A 22505-nucleotide genomic window follows, 5' to 3' on the forward strand; every position below is an offset into this window, starting at 1 on the left:
AGCAAAATGTAGATAGACAGATATTCAGAGATAGACAGAGGCATCTGTCCGTGGATAGATCAGGAGAGCGAGGCATGGCTCTGCTGTCCGTAAGAATGGGGGATATCGCTGCTGTCTGTGACAGTTGAGAGATAGCTTTGTGGTCTACGCCAAGTCTGTGATCAGCCAGCTCGGGAAGACATTAATCTGTAAAATGTGAGGTATTGCTTTGCTCTAACAGGTGAGGAATAGCTGTGCTGCCTGTGACAAGTGAAAGGTCGTTTTGCTGTGGTGGCAGTGCTGTTGTTTACACTGAGCAAGGAATGAATCTGATGAAGTAGGGATAGGTCTGCTAGTGTCCGTGGATGGGAAACGAGCTATTCTCTGTCCTGGTGTAAGCATGGGCAAGCAGGCCTTCTTGCTTTCTTCCACTAATCAAATATTTACAACCTCCTCGATGCATTTATTTGTGGAGCCCAGATTTACAGATAGACTTGAAAGGAGGAAAATCTTGGGAGGCGGTCAGGGAGGGGTGTATGTGGGGGCTTCCGCCTTCCATTACCTAAAGAGTTGAAGATTCTGCGAGGGAGAGGTGGGGGATATCATTGTTCAGAGAAGTAGGCGCTCCATTGAGCATTCATCGTACTCAACCAGTGCTAAAGGTCTCATTTTCAGTACCTACCTAGTTACCAAATATTGTGTGTCAATTCCCTTCAAATTGATCCTACCCGAACAGAGACCCTGCCTGTAAGCTTTACACACAAGAGAGTAGCAGTTCACTGGCTGAAACTTTTGTTTGCTTAACAGTGATGCGTTGATGTGGACAAGAGTGCAATCTAAGCATGTTACTGGTGGATAATACTGAGTGCACCATTATTATCCTGTGATGTTTTTTGTTTCTGAAATTAAGGGATTTTACCATACAAATATGGTCGATTTCTTTTTCAGTTTTATGGTTTTGGAGTTCTGCTAATGCCTTGAATTGTTCACTTAACCACTGTCAACTTATTGCTTAAGGCTTGGTTTGGAGGCGCATGAATCTATATTGATATCCCCCACAAATTCTGATGGGCCGACATCGCTGGGTGTAGTATCTATTTTAATGGCTTTTCAGATCATGACAGCTTCTTATTAGGTAACAGGGAATCTTTTTGTGGTTGGTACTATTTTTAAAATGTTCTTTCAGCAATCAGCCTAAAAAAACATAGGGGCATATTATCAAGAACAGCGTTAAAATTATCACCGCTTTAGCGGCAGGAAACTGCAGCTAAAGCAGCGATAATGGGCTTGATAATATGTCCTTGAGAATTCCAATAGAAGCCCATGTTCACACCAGAACATGGGCTTCTATGGGAAATCACAAGGGCATATTATCAAGCCCATTATCTTCGCTTTAGCGTCAGTTTCCTGCCACTAAAGCGGCGATAATTTTCACACCGTTTCTTGATAATTTGCCCCATACTTTTCTATGCACTTGACCTGCTTTGACCTGTTGTGTACTAAAACCTTTTTTAATGGGAGTCACATCGAAGAAGCCCTAATTGTTTTAATATGTTTTATCAGTTTCCAGTGTTTTATGGGATGAGTTCTATTGTAGAAAATGGCAACGCGGAGCTAGATAGGGGCATTTAAAGTATTACAAATAATTGTAGGGTTATTTAAGAAAAATATTATTTTCCTTTTCTGAAAGTTCTTATGAGTTCAGTAAACATTTTTAAAGCATTTTATTTCTGGTCTCCGCACCTACCAATACGCCTTTCTGATGATTTGTAGTGCTGTTCTTCTTGGTGAACTGAATGTATGGGTTCATTGCGATCCTGCAGAGAGAGGCCTTGCAAGGGAAGCTCGACGTTTAACATGCATTGCTTGCATTCTTTCTACTACAACAAGTCCTTCATCTCCACTTCACACACCATGCCGTTGCCATCAAGGGAATAACTGGCTGCTTCGGAGGTCTGTCTGCCAAAAAAGAATTAAAAGAAAATGTGTTTTGGAATCTCTAGGTTCTGGTTCAGTAGAAGTTTACAATTGCTGATCTGTGAGAAATGCCAAGAATGAGTCATTCTGGGGAAGCATATCAGTGCAGGAAGCCACCAGGCAGCGCAGGGATCCTTTGACTAATGATGGAGACCTAGAGAATGTGTGCAGAGAGAACATTTTAAGACTGGATTAAGCAGCATAACGTAAAACAGCTGTGAAAATGAGTTACTATCAAGAATGAACAAACAGAGCATGTGCATTCGTTTTGTACTGTATTTCTAGATATTTTCTAGATATTTTATATAAGGGGCTCATTACAAGTTTGGGGGGAATCCCGATTGAGTTAGTAACTTGTAAGGTAGCAATAATCATGCACCCTTTAATTAGCTTACCTTGTGGGATTGCAACTTCTAGGTGTGGTATCAACATAAGAGGTATCCCAAAAACTCGTAGAGAGTACCAAATTCCGAGAACGAGTAAGTAGAAGAAGCACTTTGCAGTTAAGGAAGGTTTCAGATCAGTATTTTTGGTAGATATGAGTCATCCATGAGTTGTGAAACTCAACGCCCCCTCCCCATGCAAGACAGTTGAGCTCTCTTCCATGCCCAAACATGTAGAGATCAATGTTTTGCCAAGTTATGGCACAGTATGTGCCCTACAGTGGCGATTTCTGCCTAACAGTGAGGGCAATAATAATATGTGCAAATTACCATTAATGAGAGCGCACAGAACACTGGGTTCCTCTTTTGTTTTTTATTAGCTCGTCCTCGATATGAGTGTCCTGGGTATTTTCCATGCAGGTTTCTTATACCATTTTGATGACTTCAGTCAATTTACGAGTAATATGAACAGATTGCCCCTGTAAGTCTTCAAGAGCTGCTGTAATGCAACAAATACTATAACACACTCCATGAGAGTAATCATTTGCCAGATTACAATACAAAATATGCTGTGCTTCCAGAGTAGCTAATCATATTCATATTTTTTTCTTTTCCGTTAATTATATGTTTGCATAAAAGCAGGACCATTGTTTTCTAGGGATGTTAGAAATTAACTTCAACTTCACCATATGAGCATAACATTTATTCTTACATAAAATATGTTATTTCCATTTGAGATAGTGTACAAAAATATTTTTAAAAATAGTGATACTTCCGTAAGTGGATGTCGTGTATGATACACATATTGAACAAAAATCGAAAAACTCAAACTTTTTTTGTTAGATCCAATTTTCAAATGTGCACGAATTCGTTATATTGCTCAAAATCTACGGGTTGACTGTTTTGTCTCCAGTATTTCTGTAAAGCTATCCCTCGTAGGTTGGGTGACTCGTGAAACCGTTTGTAGACATAGGTGGTAAAGACAATTCAACAAAAGGAGAGATTAGGGGCAAATGTCTTCTGTTGGGCGTCCACTATATGATTTCACTTATTTTATAGACATTAGAAGTTTTAAAGTACTAACAATTAAAATGAGCCATCAATAAGCCGTATACATATCTTTGCAAAACAATTTATAAAAAGGGAACCACCACGAAAATAAATAAAAAACTTTTTAAATTAAAGCAGAGTTTTTACACAGATTGTTTTGGCACTGTGTCAACTACTTTTAGGTGGATGGGCACAAGCGAAATGCCATCAGTCACAGTGCTCATAGCCACATGCTGACCCATTGTCTCACTCTATGCTGTGGTGGGTGGCAGCATGTGAATGGCACATGAACAGACCAGTTGGAGGTAGGGCTGAGTCAGAATCATTAACAGGTTAGTTAGACTGATGACTCAAATATGTTGGCGATTGTCTTTGTTTCCTCTTTGATGCACGAACCTAACATGTTACTGACTCTGACCTGCCATATCCTTCTTTCTGGAACATCGGGGGAGTAGGAGAACAACTGCATCTCACATCTTCTGCATATACAGAGGCACTGCTCTACCATATTATTAACTGTGTCTGAATCCTACAGTGAGAATGACTCATAATCTGACCAGACAATTGTTATATTATGTTATGCAGATGTTTAGAGTGCACTATCACCTGGGAGAGCATCTTAATACTGAGCAAGAGTGAGCCTGTACATACCCAGGGTCAGGTGGGACTACTTGAAAAGCCAAGTCTTAAGCTTCTTGTTAATTTCAAGAAGTGAGGAGGAGACTCTTATGTGTAGGGGCAGGCTGTTCCATGCTTTAGGAAAAGCCTCAACTGCTGTATCTGCTTTTCCGTATTCATAGGATTTTTGCAAGTAGGAGTCTGGCCAAGAAGAGGTGTCTCGAAGGTTTGTAAAAGGAGATGCAATTGTTGAGATATGCTTAGCCAGTGTTGTGTAATGCCTTGAAAGTGTTGATTAGGCGTTTGATTTGTACTTGTTTGTGAATGGGGAGCCAGTGGAGCTCATTCAGGTATGGTGTGATGTGAGTGCAGCGTGGGAGGTTGATATTGATTCTAGTTGCCGAGCTCTACATGGTCTGCAGCCTTCTGCCGAGTTTTTTTTTTATTCCCTGCATAGAGGGTCCAGTTTACTTGTGACCAGGACATGTGTGACAATTTTCCGGGTGCTGATTGTACTACTTTTCATTATTGTACCTTTTTCTGCATATCTTATACAGATGATCCTGACATGGGGGGACTCACAAGCGCACTTAGAAGACAACAGACTGCACCCCAGACTTACCGCCCGTCCAGAGAAACTAACCTGACTTAACTGATTCCACCCAACCCTGGAGTCCTTCCATGGATGAGAGAGGTTGATGTGACGTCTGATTGAGTGAACACATGTTCTGATGGTCTCTAAGAGACATCAGCTTGAAATTCTATATCTGACAGACTTGATAGACTCCTAGAAACACCTCCAAGAAATATGTCTGGCTCTGCCCCATTCATACCAGCCTTTCATAAGTGAAACTGCTTCCTAAAGGGTTCATACCTCCCCATATATAACTGAACTGTGTCAGGCGTAAGCCCTCATTACAAAATGGTAATGGCAAAAACGAAATTGAAAAGAGTTAAAAATGAGGCATTGATAGTATCCCCTAGCCTTCTGGCTGAGACGAAGGTGGTGGAAGGGGTGTCAAAAAGACCGTGCTCCCTGAATCAAACCCACAATATTGGAGGACAGAATGTCAAGCATAAAATATTTTGTTTTTAATAAATCGACTTGTAAGTCTAGATTTGATATACCTAACTCCACATCTATGTACCTACGTAGTACCTATATTTTCAAGATGGTAAACACCCAAAATATAGATTGAAAAATATTGAGAACACATAATATCGAATCAAAAATATCGGGAGGACAGAATATAGAATGGACAGAATATAGATGGAAATAATATCGACATATAGGTAAGTAATATCAAATGTCATTATATTGAATGTCATTATATAGTATGTTATAATATAGAATGTCAGAATATAGAATGTTATATCAATTTTTATATATATGTTAGTATATGTGTTAAAAGTATATAATATTTTTTTTAATGTACGTTACAATTACAAATACACTTTTCCTACTGTTGCACTCACTGGAGTGGGAATAGTAATTTTTAACCTCCCGCTATCCAACACTTTCCCTACTCTACCACTCACTGGAGTTGGCATAGTGATTTTTACCTGGTCCCCCAAGACCGCCTCTGGCTGATCTTGGAGGAGATGGGGATTCCTCCACCGATCTTGAACCTCCTGGCACGCATGCACGATGGTACCTATGCCCGCATCAGATGGGGATCACAAGAGCAAAAAACGGATAGAATCCCTGTGAATCGAGGGGTACGCCAGGGTTGCGTGTTAGCCCCAACACACTTCTCGTTATTTGTCAATGGTGTAGTCTCTTTTTTGCTCGAATAAAACGCTGATGCCCCGACCCTGGCGGGTGACAAAGTCCCCGCTCTTCTTTTCGCGGATGATACATTATTGGTATCAAAAACACCTGCAGGACTGCAGAAACTGTTGGACCGCTTTTGTCAGTTTTGTAAGCTTAGGGGCCTCGCCATAAACACCTCGAAAACTAAGCTCCTTTATCTTAACCCAAGCAAGTCATCCAGATCCACCCTTTCCCTGGATGGAGTGCCACTGGAACGTGTAAAAGAATTCGATTATCTAGGAATTAGAATCTCGGATTAATTAAAGTGGCAGCCTCACATTGACAAAATGGCATTAAATCACAAAAGGGTAGCCGGAGCACTAGGGCGTGAGCATCGTAAATCTATTTCTAAGCCAATAGCCCCTGCTCTGGATCTTTACGCTGCAAAAGCTGTAGGCTGCGCCCTTTATGGCGCAGAGCTGTGGGGCTTTGAGTGTGTTGATGCCCTGGTCACCTCTGAGAACAAGTTTTTCAGGGATCTGGTATCACTTCCGAGGGGCACTCCTATCAAACCATTATTGAGCGATCTGGGTCGCCGCTCTATTAAGGACCTAGCAAGGTTACGTCCTATTTTATATTGGGCTCGGCTATGGCGGACCCCGGAGCTTTCAAGGTATTTGGATGGTCTGAGAGAAGTTATGAATCTTCTTGGTGCCCACAAAATTAGTTGGATCCGTAATATAAAGAGGCTCCTGCTCGAATCTGGCTTGCCAACTGATTGGGAGCCTGGGGTCTCTTTATCCAAGGTTGAAACTAAGCGAGCCTACTGGACATGGGTTGATGATCAAGAACAAAGGGACCCAAACCAAGGTAGGCTGACTGAGGAATTCAGACAGCACAAATCAAAGCCTCGCTTGGAATTATTACGAAACCAAAAGACAGATCCCTCTTTATACAGTTTAGGCTGGGCACACTGCCTCTCCGTGATTACACCTGTAAGTGGAAGCCACCGCACCAAACCCCTTCTGACTGCCCATTCTGTGAAGGAGTCACTGAAAACATCCCTCATGTCTTCTTTGCATGCCCAGCCTATGGAAAACCCAGACAGAAATGGCTCAAACCTGTGTGTCTGCTGTTAGGAACCAGGGACCACTCCGCTGCACTCAGAATCCTTAAGGCTGACACTAGTACAACCTTAGTGTGTGGGTTGGCCAAATTTCTTAACTGGGCCTGGCTGATTAGATTGAAGGCTACTAGATGACTGTATTTTTAGCTTAATTCTTTTAAAATACTCACAAAGCTGCTAATGTTTAATATGTTTTTAAACAATATTTATTGAAGTATGAATGGTTTTATATCGTAATCCATTAAAAAAAAATGTAATGTTAATGAATTGTGGTTTTATATTTTTATGTGCTTTTATGATATTCTGTATATCGAAATAAAGCTTTGATTGATTGGTAATTTTTACCTACCCGCTATCCAACACTTTCCCTACTGTTGCACTCACTGGAGTGGGAATAGTATTTTTTACCCTCCCACTATCCAACACTTTCCCGACTGTTCCACTCACTGGAGTGGGAATAGTAATTTGTACCCACCCGCTATCCAATACATTCTCTACTTTTACACTTGTTGGAGTGTGAATACTAATTTTATTCCCTTAGCTATGCAGTGTTTTTAATTTTGTAAAATTTAATGTAATGTAATCTATTAATTGACATAAAAAATATTACTTTAATTATTTAAATAATTATATATTCTTTATTGTTATATTTGTATAATAGGTTTATATATTACCTAATTGATAGCCAGTAGGTATATATAGTTAGGATTTTTTCTCTATGGAACTTTTGAAAATTCTATGTCTAATAACTTTGGCGTTTGTGGACGGAATCGGCTGAAATGTTCAGGAAAATGGCACATTTTGTTTCTGAGCAGCCCCTGAAAATTTGGGGGGGTTTCGTCAAGGGGGGGGGCGAGAAAAAAGGGGGGTCCCAAAACGCGTTTTTCCCATGTTAATTTCCATAGGGCGTTTGGCCTCACTTTTAGCTCGAACGGCTGAATGGATTTGCACGAAACTTGGCAAAATTGTAGGGACTGTTAGCCCGATGTGCCTTTGCTGGGTCTCAATATATGTGCTCCAGTGGATTTTGAGAAATTAACGTTTAAAAAAACAGATATATCTGTGACAGCGTCCTAGATAGCGCACTAGATCGCGTACTTTTCGCGTAACGGAGCTTTGCGAAGCGAAGCTGATTGGCTCTCTTGTGTCTGTCAACATTCTAAACAGCCCGGAGCGGCCGCCATCTTGTCTCTTGGTAGGATCGAGAGACAAGAGGAGGAGAAAAACAAAGGGGGAATTTAATGAAAGGGGGCAAGGTAGACTCCTCTTGACTCCCTAGGAATGATGTTGGGGTTATTAAAGGGTCCCGTGGGGAAAATAAAAAAAATTTGATTTTTCGCGGTAGAAGCGCTTCCCGGTTCGCGAACCGGGCCGCAAACTGGTAGCGAAACGGGAATTCGCCATTTTGTGTTTCGGTTTAATTAAATTACAGGGTATAAGGGGGTACGGGAGACGTATCCTGACCCCTTATGTTTTCTGAGGGTGGCTGAGGAGGCTCATATATGTTGATACATGTCTTCCAGTGGCTGTGCGTGAGCGTTTTTTTTTTTTGCTGCGTGACGTCTGTTAACGTTCGATTCGATGGAAATCAGGAACTGTTGACCGCCATTTTGTCACTGCGAGTAAATATTTTGTTAAAAATAATTGTTATAAATTAATCCTTATTGATAAACATTGTCTGCGCCATCTTGCCTTTTTTGCAATGCCACACTTTTGTCGTGCACGGCAGCCATTTTAGATGCCTTGACCAGACCCACTCTCTGCACGCCGCCGATCCTCAGCATGGCTCCCCACCCTCGCAAGCATCTCCCCCACGCACTGGTCACCCCCGCACTCTCTCTCATGCATGGGCCAGAAACCTCCTCCCATCTGCGCTGTTCTTCTCTGAGAATCACACCTTGTGCCCGCCCGACACCTCCCTTTCACCCTATTCACTTCCGCACCCTCTGACACTCCTCTTCCTCGGTGTCCGATTGTCCAGGCCGGTCCCAGGCTATCACCTAGCCCTGCAGATGTAGTTTATGGCCCCAGCTGTAAAGAATCACCCCTCTTCAAAGGAGTTACAGTAGATCAAGGCTCCCACCCGATGAGATCCGTAACACCACACGTGTTCCTACTATCTGATAACCATCCTGTATTGTGCTTGGGGAAGGGATTCTCACTGTGAGGGTGTGTGGGTCCGAGCCTGAAGTGGAAGATTCCAGGGATGCCTCTTTGTACATCAAAGTTTTTACAAGTATGTGTCACATTAAAAATATATAGCACTCCAACAAAGTAGTAGGATTATAAAACTTTAATAACTTATACATATATACAACGCAACAAAAACAGTAAATACATTTAAACATTTTTTTGAAAAAAGAAGCAACAATGGTCAGTAGCTGTCTTTTGTGCGAATAGTCCCAAGGCAGCACAACGTGCTGAGTTCTGGACGGCACCCAGGTGATGTCACCTGGGTGCCGCACGGGTTTTGGTATCCTACAATTCTGCTCCGAAAAATGGCGTGGGGCATCCCGGGGGGTGCGGGGGGAGGCCTCGTCAGTAGCGGTCTGTTGTGCGAATAGTCCCAAGGCAGCAGAACGCGCTGAGATGTGGATGGCACCCAGGTGATGTCCATTAAGTTGCCGCACTGGTTTTGGTATCCTACAATGCTGCTCCGAAAAACGGCGTGGGGCGCCCCGGGGGGGGGGGGGGGGGGGGGAGGGGGGGGAGGGGAGGCTGCGTGAACGGGCCTCATCTGCTGTAGTGGGGCGCCCCTTTACCGTTTCAGTTGCCATTCCGCCTGCTTTTGGTACACTGTGCTAAAATCCGCCATTCAGCTGAGTTGCGCCCACTCTTGCGGTTCAGCGATAGGCGGCTGCTACAGGACTCTCAAAATGGCGGCAGGCTCTTTCCTTTTTGGGCCTGGTCCACTAAAATGGCCCTGGGACACCTTGGAACTCGGACGCTTGTCTGCTCGGTCTTGGACCCCATTCTGGAAAGCGTCCCATGAGCCTTGAAGATTCTACAAAAGTCTTGAGGGCCCCCGACTCCTGCAGGCTTCCGGTGGGGAGCGGCTGCCATGATTGCTCGCGGAATGACCACGATGGAGCCACGAGATGGTGGTGCTTTCATGCTGACGCCAGCTTCAGTCTGAAACATCCAGAAACAAGGTGGGGCTTTCATCGTTTGGGGAAAAAAAATGTTTTAATCCAATGAAAAGTGTTATTTTTAGGTCATATGATCAAGCCTTCCATCATTAGGAAACCAAAAGTAAAATGAACCAATGAAAAGTTTTATAAACAAGTCACATGACCTGTTATGCGGCATAGGGCTATAAAAAGCGTAGAAAATCCGTTGGCGCGTGAGGCGGCGTCAGTAGCGGACCGATGTGCGAATAGGCCGAAGGCAGCACAACGCGGCAAGATCCGGATGGCACCGAGGTGGTGTCCAGCAAGTTGCCGCACTGGTGTGGCCATCCTACAATGCTGCGCCGAAAGTCGGCGTGGGGCGCCCCGTTGGCCTGTGAGGTCGCGTCAGTCAGTGGGGGCTGTTTGAGGATCTGACTGCATTGCGAAGCAATGTGATGCTGTGCGTCGCCCCCAAGATGGAGGCTCCTCGGCTGCAGTGGGCCACCCCTTGGAGTTTCACTCGCTATCCAGCTGAGTTGCGTCCGCACTTGCAGCTACAGTAGGCCGAAGGCAGCACAACGCGCCGAGATCTGGATGGCACCGAGGTGGTGTCCAGCAAGTTGCCGCACTGGTGTGGCCATCCTACAATGCTGCGCCGAAAGTCGGCGTGGGGTGCCCCGTTGGCCTGTGAGGTGGTGTCAGTAGCGGACTGATGTGTGAATAGGCCGGAACCAGCACAAGGCGCCAAGATCCGGATGGCACCGAGGTGGTGTCATAGTTGAGAGTTCTGAGCAGCGCTTGTAACACTGTCTGAAGCTTATTTGCACCTGCTGCAGCTTCACTATTGCCCTGGTGTGGCCAAAGATGGCCCATGACATAGGCGGCCGGCTCCCGGGGTCCGGCGGAACTTTTTTCCTTTTCCTTTCTGCATCTTGTCCCACAATCCGTTTGACCGAAGACACGACCAGGTCCCTGAATGTGTGCAGGGGGACGCTATTGATTGAATCAAAATGGCGGCTTCACACAAAGCTGACTCAAGCGTTGCTGCTGATGCTATACAGACAAAAACAGGTTTTCAGTTTGTACATTCTTCTGGATTTTTCCATCCAAAATTGCGCCGGTATAAATGGGACTCGTAACTCCTTGTTGTGTACTGGTTGCACAACCTTGATATCACGAGATACGTATGCAGTTTTGAAGCACATGGCGGGCGGGGACGAGAATTGATTGAATATTTCGACACCCCTATTGATATTAAGTTCTGATGTGCTATGGATTACTGTACTATTGAAAGTTCGAATTAACGTCACCCATGGTACTTGCCCGCAAATGTATATCTACATAATTTTATTGTAAGTGGCCCTGTCGTATTTTAATTACAAAATGTACGTCCACCGATTCCGCAACTGTTAGACACCTTAGTTCTTGCAACCTAATAGCCCGCTCGTTACGTTCCTCTACAGTGTAAATGTCTCCTCATCATATACGATTCCAGTTTGCTCCGTTGCCGGCCCACGTGGTTATAGGCCTGTATTTGTATACTGACATTTTCACAATAAAGGTTTTTAAAACAAAACATGGTAGTAGTATTTACATTGGTAAAGTTTTTAATTTTAGTCACTGTTTTCGAATCAGTAAAAGGCAAGTGAAATAAAGCAGTCCAATTACATGACGGATAAAAGGTATAATACGCAGGAACGCAATAAAGATAAATGGTCAAGGGCTGTTGTGTTTTCTACTACTGCAACATAAAGTGATCGATAAGAATCTGATATTCAGGCGTATCGGCGACTAAGACAGCAGTCCGAGCCTCTTTTGCTCAACGGCTCCGTCATGGGACGAAGAAACACCCTTTTTCTCGAAAAAGGAATATATTTTACTTGCAGGACAGTTGTAAATTTTCCGGGAAAGTACATTAGCCTGGAACATTATAACATATATGTTTAAGAAAAAATAATGTTCGAAAGCAATAAAAAGCATAATTTTTAGGTCATATGACCAAGCCTTTCATCATTAGAATAACAAAAGTAAAATGAACCAATGAAAAGTTTTATTAACAAGTCACATGACCTGTTTTGCTTACGTTACGCGATGCGCGCCGCGCCCCGGATCGCTTCCGGGAAGCTGCGCTTCGCGCACGGAGCACTTCCGGGTGCGCTAACGCGGCGTGTCATATAACGCATTACGCGACAACGGTCCAGAATATAGTCAAAATGTCTCCACCAACCAGCGGTCGGAACACAACCCCTTTCAGCAGTCTAAAAAGTTCTGTTAAATGACAACAGAAGGGACAGGCAACAAGAACCTTCAGTCAAAGAGGGGAGGGCAAGTTCTTCTCTACCGGGTCACGTTGGGGCGCTACCGGAACTGATCGAATTGGTAGTCTACAGTGTTTCTGGATGTTTCAGACTGAAGCTGGCATCAGCATGAGAGCACCACCATCTCGTAGCTCAGTCGTGGCCATTCCACGAGCAATCATGGCAGCCGCTCCCCACCAGAAGCCTGCGGGAGTCGGGGGCCCCCAAGACTTTTGTAGAATCTTCAATGCTGAGTGGACGCTTTCGAGAATGGGGCCCAAGACCTAGCAGACAAGCGTCCGAGTTCCAAGGTGTCCCAGGGCCATTTTAGTGGACCACGTCCAAATCTGAAGAGCCGGCCGCCATTTTGAGAGTCCTGTGGCAGACGCCTATCGCTGCATCGGAAGAGCGGGAGCAACTCAACTACATGGTGAGCGAGACGCTGTAGTCGCAAGAGCGGCGGTAAACAGCTGAATGGCGGAAGAGGCACAGTGTAGCAAAAGCGGGCGGAATGGCAACTGAAACGGTAAAGGGGCGCCCCACTACAGCGTGTCTTCAGGTCAAACGGATTGTGGGACAAGGTCCAGAATGGAAGAGTCATCAAAAGGCAAAAAGTTCCGCCGGACCCCGGGAGCCGGCCGCCTATGTCGGGGGCGATCTTAGGCCACACCAGGGCAACACGACTTGGGGAGGGGGCAGGAGCCAAGCGCCCCCTCCCAGTCCGCGCCACCACACCGTATGTTGAAAATCTGAAGCCATCGTTCTACAAACTCTCAACCAGCCTTGGATGGAAAAATCTTGAAGAATGTACAAACTGAAAACCAGTTTTTGTCTGCATAGCATCAGCAGCAACGCTTGCTATCAGAGTGCATGAGTTTCATGCTCGATCGATTGAGCTAGCCGGATCAGGCAACAAAAAGTATAAAATAGTTATGTAAATAGTTATTTAATAAAATGTTTTACCCTGTTACTTTGCTGATGTGTTGTATATATTTATAATATTTGCATAGAGTTTATCTTTATTTTGGGCGGGGTGGGTGGCGGAGCCGAGCTGTCTTGCAGCCATCATGGTGTGGAGCTCAGTTCATCTCACTAGTTTCGTATTTCTCATGAAGGGTTGTTCCTAATGTTTCTATTTTAGCGAGGTCAAAAAGATATCCCATTAGTGGCCTACTGATTTTGCTCGATTACTTTTGTTTTTTTACACAATTTTTCACTATCTGCAAAGATTAAACAGAGTATTGCGACACTGTGCTTGTTTGTAAATAGAGAATGAACCAAAGAGAATCAATTCTAAAACAGTAAATGCTTGGATAACCATCAATCAAATGGAGAGACAAGCAGGCACGACGGATTACAACGGGGGCAAAGGCCTGCGTTAACTACCCTTCACTATCTGCAAAGAGAGAGTACTACTAAGAGAAAAGAGGGGGGGGGCAGCGTTCAAAGCACATCAGCGTGCATAAACACAAATTATTTTTTACCTATCACGTACTTGACATTTGACAGCTTTTGATATTTGCTATTAAAAAACCATTGAAATTCACTGAAAAAACCATAGGTTTTAGGCCATGTATAGTTAGGGATTAGCATTTACAAAACCTTAATTTACTCGCACAAAACCATTGAAATTCGCATATATAGTTAGATGCAATAACTATATATCGCGCACCCGCAATCCACTGCTGATGATGTCACATATTACATCATTCATGACATGGTCAGTGACATCACTGATGACATCACTGATGTCATTTGAGATGTCATTCATGACATCTCAAATGACATCACTGATGACATCTCAAATGACATCACTGATGAAATCACTGATAACATCTCATTTGACATTACTGATCACATCACTGATGATATCATTCATGTGATAATACGATGAACCTCTTCAGACTCTAATATAACCTTAGATACAATCAGTGTAAACAGACTGTCACTCATCCATGGAGTTACTCACACACCTAGTAAGTCATGCAAAGAATCAATCACACCTCCATTTCCTCAACCATACAGTTATACACACCTTACTTATTCAAACATATACTAACACATATTTACTCTCTTATACAATCACTGATACAAGTTCACAATGATCCATACAGCCACTCACACATTCACTGGCTCTTATGCACAGTTATTTATATATATATATCAACTCTTACATGTACTGTGTTTTACATATGTACTTACTTTGACATGTAGCATTGAGAAATCCAATCACTCACCAATACACTCATTCAGACAGTCAACCACCCATACAGCTGTTTCCACATGCACTTTTGAACCCATACATCTAGTGAATCAACTGCTCACACATCTATGCACAGAGTCACATACCTCCCAGCCACCCCCACACACACACTCACTCTCCCATACAAATATTTGGGCAACCAATCAATAACCCATATAGTTACTCATATGGCTACTGATCAACACATGCAGCAGTTTACAGAACTACAGAAATAATGATGCACAAATTAAGACAGTTTAGTCACAAAACCCATGCACTCAGTGAGACACATTTAATCATTCTCTCATACAGTCAGTCATGCACCTACTAAATGCTTCATCCAGACACTTATACATCCACTCATTCTTCAATATGTAAGACATATTTTAACTTTACAGAAACATACAGTCACTGTGATGATGTCATCAGTGATGTCATCAGTGATGTCACTGACCATGTCATGAATGATGTAATATGTGACATCATCAGCAGTGGATTGCGGGTGCGCGATATATAGTTATTGCATCTAACTATATATGCGAATTTCAATGGTTTTGTGCGAGTAAATTAAGGTTTTGTAAATGCTAATCCCTAACTATATATGGCCTAAAACCTATGGTTTTTTCAGTGAATATATATATATATATATATATATATATATATATATATATATATATATATATATATATATTCCAAAACCAAAGTATACTCTGCGCGTAGCGATCCCAGCAGGCACAGATACACCAAGATACACCAAGCACGGACCAAATTTTTTCGGCATTCAAATCTTTATTCGCCTGTCGATTTCATGACGTTTCAGCACCCCTGTGCCTTGCTCACATGACAGCGAAAGTGATATATATATATATATATTTTTTTTTTAATAATGTTTTAAATATTTTATAATTAAGATGAATAATTATTTTATAATATTATTAAGTAAATATATTTGTTAAAACATGTTTTTTTTACATTACATTTGTTATTTTTACATTTTAAGCTTTTTTACATTATTTTAACTATGTTTTATTTAATCGTGTTTATTATTTAATTACTTTTACATTATTTTTAATACATTTAAGAAATTCGATATTTTAGTTAACTATATTTTAAATATCGATATTTTGTACTCGATATTTTAGTACTTACCTATTTGTAGATAGGGATTCTATATTCTGTCCTCGATATTTTTGTATTGATATTCTGGACAGTTGATATTCTGTCCCTTGATATTTAGTCACTGATCCTTTCAAGATACATAGATGTGGAGTTAGGAATAGTAAATCTATACGTTCCTATATGCAATTACCTTGCAATATTTTGTTGCTCAATATTCTGCCCTCGATGTTTTTGTACCGCAACATTGTTGGTGCCAATATTCAGTAGTACAACTGTTCAACCTCCCTTGAGTCAAATGAAAAACATTTTTTTTGCTGCAGAGTCTACTAACCCCATGAATGGGTTTACAAACCCCAGTTTAGCCACCAAAGTCTGTGAACCCTTTCAAGGAGACTGCAAAACCACAGGAGGTTCTTGACAGCATGATGAGGTCTGCAGCCCTGGAACTAAATCTGTGGACCGATGGAACATCTAGCATGTGACCACAAGTTAGTGATAGTCCTTACACCCTACAGCACTGTCCACAAGCCCCTCTAAAAAATGTCAAAACCTTCGGGAAACCCTGTTGTGCACAACAGAAGTCTGTGCGGTTTGTGAGTTGGCGTCTGAGAGACTTAGGGCCTCATTTACGAGAAGTGGTGCATCGCTGCGTGAAAGCAGCAATGCGTCACTTCTCAGTGCGCCCTCCTTGCGACACCAATGATGCGTTATATTTAAAGTATGACGCATCATGTCGCAAGGAAGGACAGATACATCAGTATAACTGCTGGAGTTGTGTCGGAAGCCTGACGCAACTTCAGCAATGTTCCTTTCACATGGGGGAAGCCCCATGTGAAAAGACATGCGTCACCCTTACGCCTGCCATGAGGCAGGCAAAAGTTTTTGACGCATTGGCGTCCTAGCAGTGGCACAGCAAAATCTCATAGATTTCGCTGCCCCACTCCTATGACCCTTTCTTGCAGTGGAACGCCCACCCTGCATACATTATACATGCGCCTTATACCTGGCGCATGTATAATGTAGCACAGGGGTTTTTACGAAGTGACGCATCTACCTAGATGCGTCACTTCGTAAATATGGTGCAACTTGGCGCATTTTTTACGCCATTGGTGTGTCACAAAAAGTGACGCACCTGTGGTGCAAAAGTGACGCAGGGGCTCATAAATAAGCCCCTTACAGCTAGATTCATGAAGCCAAATTGCGATCGCAATAGCTGCGAATTAGCAAAATAAAAATTGCGAGTTCGCAAATAAAATTGCAGAATCCTGGAACAAGCCCATTTGCGAATCTGAAATAGCGATAAACCATGGATTCTGCGAAATCATTTGCGAAATCGCAAAATAATCGCAATCGCCATTCATGAAAAATCGCTGATTGCGAAAAAACAGAAAATCGCTATTTGCGACGCACAATTTAAGGAGAATCCAAACCAGGTGGTAACCAGTAAGGAAAAAAAAAATTGGAAAAAAACTTTAGCAAACTACCAACAGGTGCAGGCCTGACCAAACACACTTAAGGACATGCAGCTGGAGCCTCAGGACTCTCAAAATGCCAGGACTCTACATGGTGGTCAGGCGGAGAAGGCTACAGCGAGCAGCACGGAACAGACGTTGGACCCAGGAGCGGATATTTCGTCAGCGGGTCACCCTTCTGGGCCATACCAGGGAGCAAATTTACGGTAAGTACCGCCTAAATGGGGCAATGATCATCAAGCTGATCCGGGACCTAGACCCCCTCCTGCAGCACCCAACAAGGAGGACCAATGCCGTTCCCACCCATGTACAGGTATTGTGCAGCCTGCACCTACTGGCCTCCAGAAGCTTCCAGGGGATAGTCGCTGTTGCAGGGGGATATCCCAGCCCACCATGTCCCGCTGCCTAAGGAGTTTCCTGGAGGCCATGCTGACCCGCCTACACCACAACATCTCATTCCCCACCAGCCAACAGGACTTGAATGACACCAAGCTGCAATTTTACAATGTAGCACAATTCCCACATAAAATAGGATGGATTGACTGTACCCACATCCACATCTGCCCACCAGCACAAACGGAATACATGTATCGCAACCGCAAGTCCTACCACTCCCTCAATATCCAGATGGTGTGCAATGCAAAGACAATCATCACGGACATAGTGGCACAGTACCCGGGGAGCACACATGACTCCTTCATATTCCGGCACAGTGGCATTCACACACGACCGGCGAGGGGAGACTTTGGTGAAGGACACCTACTGGGTAAGTACACATGCCCCACAATATTACACTGTGACAATGTAGCTGCGCAGCACAGGCACTCACCCTCTGCTCCTATCATTCAGGTGACAGCGGCTACGCTCTCCGTGAGTACCTCCTCACACCATACCTCAACCCTGCAACACCACAGCAACGGCGTTACAATGCAGCACACATATGCACAAGAAATTGCATTGAGAGGACATTTGGCCTTTTGAAGAGCAGATTCCGCATACTGCACAAAACTGGTGGGGCCATCAAATACGAGCCAGAGGTCTGCTGCCGCATCGTGGCCGTGTGTGCAATCCTCCACAACATTGCTACCAAGCGCAGTATACCTGTAGACATCTCTGGCAGTGAGTCGGAAGGGGACAACCGACCACCTGCACATGTGCGTCACGCACGCGGTGAGAATCCTGCAGAAGGACACAGGTGCAGCAACCAAATCTGCATGAACTATTTCTAGTGCACCCACTCCCCACACCCTTTACTCAACTCATGCATGACAACATTAATAATGACATGAGTCAGATTAAGTTAGTCAGAATTTTTGTAATTGTTACAGCACAATAAACTGGGCATTCTGCTAACTGGTACATAAATGACATATTGCGTCATATGTCTGTTCGTCAGGAGGGCATGCTTGTAGCGGCAGCATGTACCCTCATGCTAATGTTCTACTGTGCAGTGCCGCCTCCGGGTAGTTGCTCCCAACCTCCTTTCTACATCCTCCTCCTGAATCGGCCGTGAGGCAGCAGAGGGCCTGCTTCTGCGGCGGGGTGCTACCACCGGTGGAACGGACTGGCTGCTATGGCTGGATGTAGCCTCACTGGTGTCGTCAGCCCCCCACGCCTGGCCATGGCCGGTAGCCTGCATGCCCTGCACTGCTGTTGACACCTGCTCCAGAGCTCTCGTGACGTCCTGGCAGCACTGGACCATTTGGACCTGCATGGCCAAGGAGCGTTGCGAAAGCTGGGAGGTCGCGTTCCCAATTATGTAGTTAGACCGCGTGTACGCTGAGAGGCGGGTTAGCAGCTGGCGGTGTCTGCGGCGGTTGAGATCCCGCTGGCTGACCATGGCCTGTGTGTTGGCCTCCAAAGCAGCTGTCATCCTATCCATGCGGTCTGACATGTGTGCTACATTACGGGCGGTCTTGTTCATTTGGAGGTGGATGGCCGCAAGATGACGGGCCTGGGTTTGATGCACATGTAGCATTCTGTGCTCAATGGAGAGCCCACCTGGACGCACATTTTAGCCCCTGCCAGCGCGGGAATTGTTGTTGCGCTGCTCCCTCACCAGTCCGCTTGTCTGGCTCCTCACAGCCACAGGGCGGCGTATTGGTTGGTGAACTGCTGCTGCTGTTGCAGGCCCCACTGGTGGTTGTGTGACGTGCGGTGGTACTGCAGCGCCTGTTGGCACAGGGGTGGCACTGGCCACAGGGGCAGGTGGTAGGATGACCGCTGGTGCGGCAACTTGCCCTGATGGTCCAGGCTGTGGGGTTAGATTTGTGTCTCCCTCTGTGTTCTCCGTGATGTCCTCAATTACCAGGGCATCGCTGTCTGTGCTGGGGACATCAGCGCCACCTGTGATGTGAAGTGGACGTTGATTAGTGACATGTTTCTTACACATTTAGGCTTCCTACATGCATGCAGACTACCATTCCCTGACTCGCTGCAGGATTGACTCTCACTGAAGATGTCTGGCTTAATGGGGCAGGATGGTAATTGTGGTCAGACTACACGTCCCACAATGAAATAGCACTTTAGTGGTGTGCTTTGGCTGCATGACTGGGGTTTGATATGGGATGCTCTGGAGTCATGGACATTGTTAGGGGACAGGGGGTTGCAGTCACATGGCACTTACCTGGTGTGTCTTGGGTCAGTCGGGAGGAGTCCAGCTGGATCACACCCACGCATGCCTGCGGATTGATGGTGTCCTCCACTCGGTCCTCTAGTGGTGTGTTTGGTGGGACAGTGGGCTCCCCTCCACCTGTCGCCACACGCTCCCCCAGCCTCTCCGGTATCTTCTCCTTTGCCCGCCCTCTGAGGTCATTCCATTGCTTTTTGAGCTCGTCCACGGAGCGCTGGGTCACCCCCACAGAGTTCACTTTTGCGCGGATGCGCAACCATATCCGCCTTTTATCGGCCTCAGGCACCCTTCTGGTGTCTTTGCCAAAAAGCCGATTGTGGTCCTTGCTGACTCCTTCAATTAAGAATTCGAGCTCTTGCTCTGAATATTTTCATTTTCCTCTTTATCCCACTGGAAGATCCACCTGCTGCTTCCTGTGACATGCTTGCCACTGGGGTGTCTCCTGCTTTACTCCTGTAGGCACACTGGAGGGGAGCTCTGACACTGCTGCTTCTACTTCAGGCTCTCACGGCTGAATGAGGTTGGAACCTGCCTACTTCCTGGTAGTAATGTCATCACTGTGCTCAGGATGGGACTTCCCATTTTTGCGATCTCGCAGTTAGCGAGATTGTAATTTGCGATTTCGGTAATTGCGAGATCGCAATTTCAACACGGGTATCGGCCGATTCTGCGAATATTTATCGATTTTTGAGGACTCGCAATCGCCGATTGCGGCCGATTGCGATTCGCTTTTTTTTCTCGCAAATATTCATGAATGCCATTCTGCGATTTCTAAATTGCGATTCGCTTTTTCTCGCAATTTAGAAATCGCAGAATTTGACATTGATGAATCTTTCCAAGTAAAGGCTCAATTTACCCCACAGTGTCCTTCCTGACAACTTCTTCCATGCATAATGTCAGCATCGTATCCATTGAAATACTAGCACACATAAGACCACTGAGCATTGTGAGATAATCATCTTGTGTTTTTCTAAAAGGAGAGGTTCGATTTGGTGGTGAGGGTGAGAAGTAAATCGAGACGCTGAAAGACATGATTTTTTCTCATTGAGTTTGGTGGCATTCCCATAGGAGTCGAAATTATGATGGTGAATTTGAATTTTTCCGTTATTTCACTGTTAACCCCTATGCAGAAGCTCTTCACCTACAGTGAATCAGCGTATGCGAGAGTGCCTTTGATGGTGTGACGACTACACGAACTGGAGTCTGCTAAGCATAGTATGCATTTTTAACTGGCTTCCACTGCAGACAAGACTTTTGACTGAAAGGGAGATAGGCATAAATATTTTTTAAAAATTGCCGTTGGTATTTAGTTTAAGCTTCACTTATATGATCTCATCATTTATTCATGAGTTTCCTGGTTCATTATTACTTTATTTTTATGGGTTGAAGCTGTATGTCCTTTAATATTCGATGTAAGGATTTAACCCACTGAGGCCGCGTATGGAAAACACAGTTTGAGAGTGCATGTTTTAATCTAAGGCCTTTGTAAAATTTAGCACTGGGAAGCTCAAGTTTCAATTGAAGGTACGTGATGGAGAGGGGGATTCTTTCCTATCAAGGGCTTGGAACCTGCCCATTGCTTACCATTCATTGGCATCATTGTCACACTTCCTCCCAATTGGCCAGCATGTGCTGTGCATCACTTCCTTTTCTGTCTGTGGATCATTAATCAAGTACAGATGGATTCTTCCAAATAGTGTCGGTTTGCTGCTCGCTGTGTGATTGAGATACTATTTTTTCTCCTGCAGCCCTTCTCTACATGTTGCTTCTTTCCACCCCTTCTCCATGTTTATTCTTCCCCACAACACTTTAAAGAAGCATCATAGAGTTTCCTGACTTTAAACTTTGAGATATCTGGCTTAAACCTCCGACATGTTCTATGTTTCTATTTGATGTTCTATTTGCCTCTTCTCAAGGTGATTACTTACCATTATACTCTATCATGACTGAATACTGAGCATGTCTGCTACTCCTGTTTGGAAAATGCTTTTTCCAAGCGCTGTGACCGTCCTGACTAGCTCAGAAGCGGTCGCTCCTCACGTTGCTCCCTGCTGAAATAAGTGGTATTGTAGCGCTTACTGCCAGACTGATCATTGCCATTAATTTGAATTGCGCACTGCTCGCTCTGCGTACTGTAATTAATTGTGCCTGATCATTTCGACATCATAGAGCTATACTGCTAGACTGCTCTGCATTTATTTTTCAACTGTGCACTACTCGCTTTGCCTGCTTTAACTATTTGTGCCTAATTGTGCCAGTGCCACTGCCCATTTAATAGCGATTTCAGGTTGTGCCCCAATCTCGTCCTGTTTCGCTTTTGGGCTTGCTGCCATTTTGTTGTTTGTTGTTGTGCCTCCCAACCCGGGCTCTCCACCCCACTCCCGCCTCCCAGCTGCTCCTCCCTCCCACTAAAGTTAAGGCTCTACCCGATAGTCCAAGCGCTGTGACCGTCCTGACTAGCTCAGAAGCGGTCGCTCCTCACGCTGCTCCCTGCTGAAATAAGTGGTATCGTAGCGCTTACTGCCAGACTGATCATTGCCATTAATTTGAATTGCGCACTGCTCGCTCTGCTTACTGTAATTAATTGTGCCTGATCATATCGACATCGTAGCACTACACTGCTAGACTACTCTGCATTTATTTTTCAACTTTGCACTGCTCGCTTTGCCTGCTTTAACTATTTGTGCCTGATTGTGCCGGTGCCACTGCCCATTTAATAGCGATAACAGGTTGTGCCCCAATCTCGT

The sequence above is a fragment of the Lissotriton vulgaris genome, chromosome 1_1 (assembly GCF_964263255.1).
Source record: "Lissotriton vulgaris chromosome 1_1, aLisVul1.2, whole genome shotgun sequence".
Lineage (NCBI taxonomy): Eukaryota > Metazoa > Chordata > Amphibia > Caudata > Salamandridae > Lissotriton > Lissotriton vulgaris.